General features: G+C 38.5%; 1 pseudogene; it reads left to right on the top strand.

The window, feature by feature from the left end:
- Window positions 1-1,356: 1,356 nt before the first annotated feature.
- Window positions 1,357-1,901, top strand: LOC118998041 (60S ribosomal protein L15-like; annotated as a pseudogene).
- Window positions 1,902-8,558: the final 6,657 nt, after the last annotated feature.

Genomic DNA, 8,558 nt, shown 5'->3' with positions numbered 1-8,558 from the left:
TTTTGTGAAGTGTAGAAACCTTACCTACCTTTAAGTCTTTTTGTCCTACACCATTTATTATATGATTGTCTTAAATATTTCCCTTATGTACAGTAATAACCACATGAGACAGGGTTATCATATTTGCTTCAGCCATCAAACATAATTTATAATACTAAGGAGAAGAAGAAAAGGCTATTGTATTCACCCATGTTTTCACTCTTTCCATTATTCTTCCTTCCTGATGTTTCACATTTCCTTCTTTTATCATGGACGTGGGACCACAATTTTTTCCATGGTGCTTGGTTAAACTATGGCAGTAATTGTCTCAAACTTTTCTACCTTTCTAGGCTGCCTGTCTCCTCTTGTGTTTTCTTTTGTTTGTGTCTGTTGGTGTTTCCAGTTGCTGGCTTCTCCAGCACCCAGTCCAAGATGTATGAGGCAAAAACCCAGAATGGAACTCACCACTGTTCCATCCCTTGGGTCCCAAGGTTATTAGCCAGTTTGTATTCTCTCCACTTTTAAGAGACTTCTCATACTTGTTTTATGTATAATGTCTAGTGGACCTATTTTTCTTCTTTTGCTTGCCAATCTTCTGGGGGAAAAATATTTACCCAAAATAGTTTGCCTCCCGATTTCCGCTATTTTCCATAGTTGACTGATCCCATCACTCACATCTTAACTTTCATCTCCAGTGAAATTTAACTCCATGAAGGCAGAGGTTTTGTTTTCTTTAAGACTGTGTCCCAAGGATATAGGGCATGGCATGTAGCAGGCCTTAGGTCAATATTTCCTGTCACCTCATTATCCTAATAACTTTCTTTTCTTCATATTCTCAGTGCATCAACCCAGTATACAAACTCATTACCCCATGCATGAATTCAGATATTGGTTTAGTTGTTATTTTCTTCCTGTGTCTTTCTTCATGCCATTATCTCCTTAAGAAATGCTCTTCAATTATTCCCTACTTATTCATTGCTTTTTTTCTTCCCTTGAAATTCCAAACCTAGTTGGACTTCTTAGGTCTTGTCTTCCTAGCCTCATTATTGTATTCTAAAATTCTATATTCACTACTTTCTGTAGAATGCATTTTTTCCTTTTTATTCAATTTATTGGGGTGACATGGGTTAACAAAATTATATAGGTTTCAGGTGCATAATTTCACAACACATGGTCTGCACACTGTATTGTGTGTTCGCCATCCCCAAGTCAAGTCTCCTTACAGCACCCTGTATCCCCCTATACCCTTTTCCACCTCCCTCTACGCCCTTTTATCCAATAATCTGTAGTCCTTACTTTTAAATTGACATATTGTCTCAGTTAAAAAATCTTTCAGCTTTAGCTTTCTGTTTGGCCATAGCCATCTGGTAAGCTGAGATGGGTGCTTATGAGCACATCCAGGAACTATGGAGGAAGAAGCAGTCTGATGCGATGTGCTTCTTTCTAGGGTGCACTGCAGGCAGTACTGCCAGCAATCTGTGCTCCACAGGGCTCCTGCCCCACCAGGCCCAATACAGTGCGCAGGCTGGGACACGAGGCCAAGCAAGGTCATGTTATGTATAGGATTTGTGTGCACTGTGGTGGCCACAAACACTCTCTCTCTAAGGGTACAACCTATGGCAAGCCAGTCCTTCATGGTGTTAAGAAGCAGCTGGATGCCACTGTGGGGCTCTGAGAGTCATGAATTCTCACTGAGTTGGGGAAGATTCCATGTACAAATTCTTTAAGGTTATCCTCATTAATCCATTCCATAAGCCTAACAGGAGGAATCCTGACACCAGTGAATCGCTAAACTGGTCCACAAGCACAGGGAGCTGTAAGGACTGACGTCAGCGGGCCATAAGTTTCACCACGCTATGGGTGGTTCTCACCCTACAGCTTGGAGAAGGTGCAGTACTCATCAGCTCCACCGTTACCACTGATATAAGTAATGTTCATAAAATTTTTGCTTAACGAACAATTTAGGACAGTCAAAAAAAGTCAGCTTTAGTAAACACATTTTGCTGTAGTGGCTTATACAAGAAGTTGAGCTAGGTGCCGGCATTGTAACTGGATGGTTTCAGGGCCAATGTCTCTTCCAGCTACTAGACCTTTGCTCATGCTGGCTGGCCTGCTCACAATCAGATGATTGCTCTTCTGGAAACCTCATCTGAATTTTAGGTTGGAAGAAAGGGTATATAGGATGAAGGGATAGGCTAACCATGTCCATCTTTTTTTAAATCAATTAATCCAATCAGGGTGATTTTGTAATTTTATTGATTATGCTATTACATTTGTCCTCATTTTTCCCTCTTTGCCTTCTTCAACCAAGCACCCCCCTCTCCCTCAGGCAATCCCCCCACCATTGNATGATTGCTCTTCTGGAAACCTCATCTGAATTTTAGGTTGGAAGAAAGGGTATATAGGAGGAAGGGATAGGCTAACCATGTCCATCTTTTTTTAAATCAATTAATCCAATCAGGGTGATTTTGTAATTTTATTGATTATGCTATTACATTTGTCCTCATTTTTCCCTCTGCCTTCTTCAACCAAGCACCCCCCTCTCCCTCAGGCAATCCCCCCACCATTGTTCACATCCACGGGTCATGTGTGTAAGTTCTCTGGCTTCTCCATTTCCTATACTGTACTTTACATCCCCATGGCTATTCTGTAACTACCTATTTGTACTTAATCCCCTCACCTCTTCACCCATTCCCCCACACTCCCCTCCTGTCTGGTAATCATCAAAGAGCTCTCTGTATCCATGATTCTGTCTTTGTTCTTCTTGTTTGCTTAGTTTTCTTTTTTTCAGATTCAATTTATTTATTGAATAATAAATATGTATTTATTGCCATTTACCATTCATAGTTTTGATCTTTATTGGCCCTTCAATTCTAAATTATAGCTTTGCTGGACAGGGCAGTCTTGGCTGTAGGTCCCTGTTTTTCATAACTCTGAATATTTCTTGCCAATCCCTTCTAGTCTGCAGTTTCTTTTGAGAAATCAGCTGACAGTTTTATGAGAACTCCCCTGTAGGTAACTAACATCTTTTGTTACTTTTAAGATTCATTCTTTATCTTTAACTTGAAGTATTTTAATTATGATGAATCTTGGAGTGGGCCTTTGTCCATACATCTTGTTTGGGATTATCCATGCTTCCTGGACCTGCATTTCTGTTTTCTTCACCAAATTAGGAAACTTTTCTTTCATTATTTTTTTTACATAAATTTCCAATTTCTTTCCTCCTGGCACCCCTATAATGCAAATATTTGAACTCTTGAACTTGTCCCAGAGGCTGCTTATAGAACTATTTTTTCCTAACAGTTAAAAATAGGTAAATAGGTAAAAATCTTAAATGGAGACTTTAAACCCAAAATCTTTATTTCAGAATTTTTTAGTGAGTTCAGTTTCTTCTGAAATTAATAAAACTTTTTCAGTCAGGGAAACAGAACCACTACAAGTTACGGGAGAAGAATTTCTTTTTTCTTTTACGGGAAGTAGTCCTACACAACTGTAGGAACTGTAGAAGTGAAGATCTAAGACACATACTGGAAGATCAGAGAGGTAGTAACTAACAAGTTAGTCTATGAAAGTAAGAATGCCCAGCTGCCAAAAAGCAGGTCTGTGTAGAGAAAGGTTTGGTGAAGGCTTATGGGAAGATCCAGGCGAAGTTGTGCTCCATTTAGCTAGCACCTCAGCGAGCCATGTGCTGTTGGGCCCAGGGTCATTGTTGGTTGACAGGGTCAGGAGTTGGGAGGAAAAGCCAGCCGTGTATTGGAGGAGAATGAGGACAAGCTGGGTCCTTCTGATCCCCTATCTATGACTCTTCCTGCATCTGTCCGCAGTTAACTTGAGTGTTAAAATGCCTGCTTGTTTTCTTCCACCTCCCAAATCTGTCTCTAGTTCTTCTTTTGCCAACTCTAATTTAGAACCCTCCAGGGAATGGGAGTGGGAGAAACGTAATCCAGTTTAATCAAGTTGACACTAGATAAACCACAACACTAAGGTAACCATACAAGCAAAACAGAATCCCTAATTACTGGGGTAGTAAAATGCTTCTGTTGCCTCGAGGACTAGGGCTATATTTTAGTCCAGTTCCTCTGTCCCTTTTGTCCTAGTTAATAATTTGATTCTTAAATCACATGTTGTCCTCACTGAACTCACTATGCAAGCTTATTTTCTCCTGCCCCAGTACCTATCTTCTGGAGGGAAAAAGGAATTCCTTTTTTAGGTTTAGGCTATAACTCCCTGCCCAGGTAGTCTTCTCTTTCAATTTTTACTGCTTCTTTGCCCTCTTAGTTCTTACATTTCTATTGGGATTCTTCTCTTGTTTCTCTATTCTGGGTATAACTCTTGTACATTCTCTATATACCCAGCTTCTTTCTTGCCTAAGGGTGTTTATGAACCGTTTCTTGTAGCTAGTAATTTATCTTCTGGTAATGTAGTTCTCCCATTTTGTGTATTAACTAATCAGTATACACTCAACTGCACACACTTGTTGAACATCCAAGATATCATGCTACCCCCACCATAGGAGCTCAAAGTACAAAAATATTTACAGAACGAGAGAAGAAGTAAAGAAAAAAATACCAACATACAGTGACAAATAAACAACTTTCAAAATTCAGAGAAGGGCATTGAATTCTGTCTTTCTACAGAAACCTTATTTACCTTTTCCCAAGGAACTTTGTATGAGGTTTCCAGTTGTACATAATATTGCCCTCATCCTGATGTTATAAGTTGGCTATAAACAGTAAAATTAGTTGTTTTAGTACATAAGATTTAAGCAATATTAAACAAGCTATTAGAAAAACTGTGTAAATATATTTGTAAAGGAAGATATAATGAAGCATTTAAACAATATTAAAATAGAAGAGACACTTGTGAAAATACAAATACATAACTAAGAAAACTAGGCTATAATTTTATTTCTACTGACTTTTTAGAATTGTTTTTCTTTCTTCAGTGTTTCGGTGACATGGATAACTGGGGCTCAGAATTATTTAGAGTGCACGCAGTTACTCAAGCTTACTTTTCTCATCATAAAATCTGCAATTTAATGGCATGAGTAAGTAATGCATGGCTAGTGGTTTTAGACCACTCCATTTGCAACATAATTGCTAATGAGGGCCAGAACAGTTATTTGAGGACTATGTACACATATAGAATTTTATCTTTTTAATGCAATTATCCATGTCCTCTTTGTATAAAAACTAAATGCCATAAACTACTTAGACTATAATTTTAATTTCACATGAGAGCATATGAATAGAGAAGGAAAATAGGAGCATGCTCATTGTGAAGTTCCAGTGTGGGTTTACACAGACCAAAGGCACAATCACCCAGGCTGTTGCACAGCTGAGAAAATCGTTGTGCAGGAGAAATGCTAAAAAATTGTCATGTGTTTTCTTCCCTGACATTTTGGGTAAAGGGGAATTTAAGTCATAGAATTATTTCTGAAGAATGCAAAACTCAGGTTTTCATTCAGTCTCTTCATTCCATCTTAGATTGGTCAAGCCTCTTAAGTTCAATTCAGTATTGTTTTACCCACTCCTACTTCTTGACTCCTGGTTATGGTAGAACAAAAAAGACAAAGACATATTGAATTTTTATCTTTACCTCCTGTTTTAATATATTATTAACATGGCACCATAAAGCTTTCAAAAGCTTTTTTTTTTTCAATTTACAAAAACTAGGGTAGCTGCATTAAAAAGAATACTCCTTTATTTATTATGGTGAAATACACCATGAAATTCACCATTTTGACCATTGGTATGTGCGCAGTTCAGTGACAGTAAGTACATTTGCATTGTTGTGCAACCATCACCACTCTTCCTGTCTCCAGAACTTTTTTCTCACCCTAAAATGAACACTTACTGCCCTAATTTAACCAGTAGGACAGTGGGGTCTTTGGGATAGAGAGGAACTTAGGGAAAAATAGCATATTCTATGTGTTGATTGTCCCTGTAGGAAAGAAAGAGTGAGCAGGAGAATCTTGACCGTGGTTAGCTGTCTGTCGCCAGACCTCGTGAACAGACATGTGTAGAGAGCAGGTCAGACACTGTGCGCTGTTCCTCGCTGTGACATCGTGTCTTTGATTCCCTAGGCAGAACTGGGTCTGTCCTGCTGGGCTGAATCTCAGGTGACATTGTAGTATTTTTTTAATCACTAAAGCCTTTAACTGCACGACAAACAGGCCAAACTTGATCAAACTTGAGGTTTAGACTTTACTCTCTCTTTTCTTTTAATGTGTACCAATTTCTGTCATTACCTCTTGGTACTGGGATTACAATTGGTATATATATTAAAATTGTATTTCTAAAATTTCTAGAACCAACATGTACTACTTATGTAAAAAAAATACAGATCTTTTTTTTAAAAAATGAAAGTGATATTATTATATGATTTCATTTATATAAAATGTCGACAAATGGCAAATTTACAGAGACAGAGCACATCAGTGGTTTGTTGGTGGAAAGGTTGGCGGGGGGCCTGCAAACAAGCATGAGGGAACTTTCTGGCAATGAAAATGTTGTTAAACTGGATGATGGTGATGGTTGTCCAACTCTGTAAATTTACAACACCCCCCCCGCCCCAGTTTAATTGCACACCTATAATGGGAAAGCTTTCTGGCACATAGAATATACCTCAATAAATCTTTAAAAAATGAAAGTGAGAACAAACATGGGGTGTTTTTTAAAACCAAAGACAAAATAATCCACCATGGGGGGGCAAAAGAAAAATTAAGCTACTCTGGAGCCTGTAAGCAACCATAAAGTTTTACCCAACATACACGTTTCTGAAGAAGTGCCTGTGAGGACTGCTTCTGGTGCTCGTGCAGCTTCTGACATCCGCCCTTAATCCGTTGGAGTTGAAATGAGAGGTGGGTGGGGATAGGGGAAGAATATAAGAATTATACACTATTAATTTAAGATAAATATAATATAAACCATAAAAGAAATAAAAATAAGGGCTTTGAGTGTGACCATCAAACTCTTTGACTTTCTAGGACAGTTCTTGGGGTTAAAAAATTTGGGGGTGCTTAGATTTTTTAAAAATATTTTTTATTGATTATGCTATTACAGTTGTCCCATTTTCCCCCTTCATTCCCCTCCACCCTGCACACCCCCTCCCTCCCACATTTCCTGCCTTTAGTTCATGTCCATGTGTCTTAAGTTCTTTAGCTGCTGCATTTCCCATACTATTCTTACCCTCCCCCTGTTTATTTTCTACCTACCATCTGTGCTACTTATTCTCTGTACCTTCCCCCCCTCTTTCCTCCTCCCACTCCCCTCTTGCTAACTCTCCATGTGATCTCCATTTCTGTGGTTCTGTTCCTGTTCTAATTGTTTGCTTAGTTTGTTTTGGTTTTTGTTTTAGGTGTGGTTGTTAAACTGTGAGTTTGCTGTCATTTTACTATACATGTTTTTCATCTTCTTTTTCTTAGATAAGTTCCTTTAACATTTCATATAAAAGGGCTTGGTGATGATAAACTCCTTGAATTTGACCTTATCTGAGAAGCACTTTATCTGCCCTTCTATTCTAAATGAAAGCTTTGCTGGATAAAACAATCTTGGATGTGGGTCCTTGCCCTTCATGATTTGGAATACTTCTTTCCAGCCCTTCTTGTCTGTAAGGTCTCTTTTGAGAAATCAGCTGAAAGTCTGATGGGAACTCCTTTGTAGGTAACTGTCTCCTTATCTCTTGAATTCTTGTTTCTTCCTTCTTTTCTGTTTGGTTGTTTCTGTCTCCCTTCTGGGCCACTCCATTGGTTTGAGTTCCAGTTTCCTTCCCATCACTGTTAGTTCCCTGTACGTTTTCCTTCATTTCACATAGTGTAGCCTTCATTTTTTCATCTAATTTGTGACCAAATTCAACCAATTCTGTGAGCATCCTGATCACCAGTGCTTTGAACTGTGCACCTGATAGGTTGGCTAGCTCTTTGTTACTTAGTTGTATTTTTTCTGGTGCTTTGATCTGTTCTTTTCTTTGGGTCATTTTTTATGTCTTGACACATTGGTCTGGATGAATGTGTCTACTTTAATTCCTTGGTTGTTGGACTTCCAGACAGTTCAATTTTCTGTCAGTACTTGTTCTTTTGTTTCTAAATTTTTGTCATCCTTATTTTAGTTGTGTGAGGAGGGACAGTGTGTCTAACTATGCCTCCATCTTGGCCAGAAGTGTTCAGAATTTTTTAAATAGCTTCTTTAAGTTTCAATAACTCTCTATGGAAAGAATCTCCTTTCCCAAATTAGAATCCACAAGCCTGTGTTCCTCAGTCTCTCTTGTTTCTATACCTGTGACCCAAGTTTCATGAATCAGAAACATCTATACAACCTTGACTCAAACATGAGGAGACCCAGGTGGGAAGCTGGCACCAGTGCCCACAGAGGCTTCATGTTTCTAACATCAGTGGTGGTGGCAACTTTCATACTAAGTCAATTTCTTCTATGGTTTTGGAATTTTTTTCATTCAGGGCTTGGGAGCTTTCTCTGGTTATTTATTGACATGTAATAAATTATAACAAAATTTGCTTAGTAGCTTCAAACAACAGCCATACTGTTATTTCTCATAATGCTATGGGTCAGGAATTTGAACAG

This window comes from Sturnira hondurensis, unplaced genomic scaffold (assembly GCF_014824575.4).
Source record: "Sturnira hondurensis isolate 20B ecotype Veracruz unplaced genomic scaffold, ASM1482457v3 Scaffold0013559, whole genome shotgun sequence".
NCBI lineage: Eukaryota > Metazoa > Chordata > Mammalia > Chiroptera > Phyllostomidae > Sturnira > Sturnira hondurensis.
This window is presented reverse-complemented; position numbering and strand designations above follow the sequence as displayed.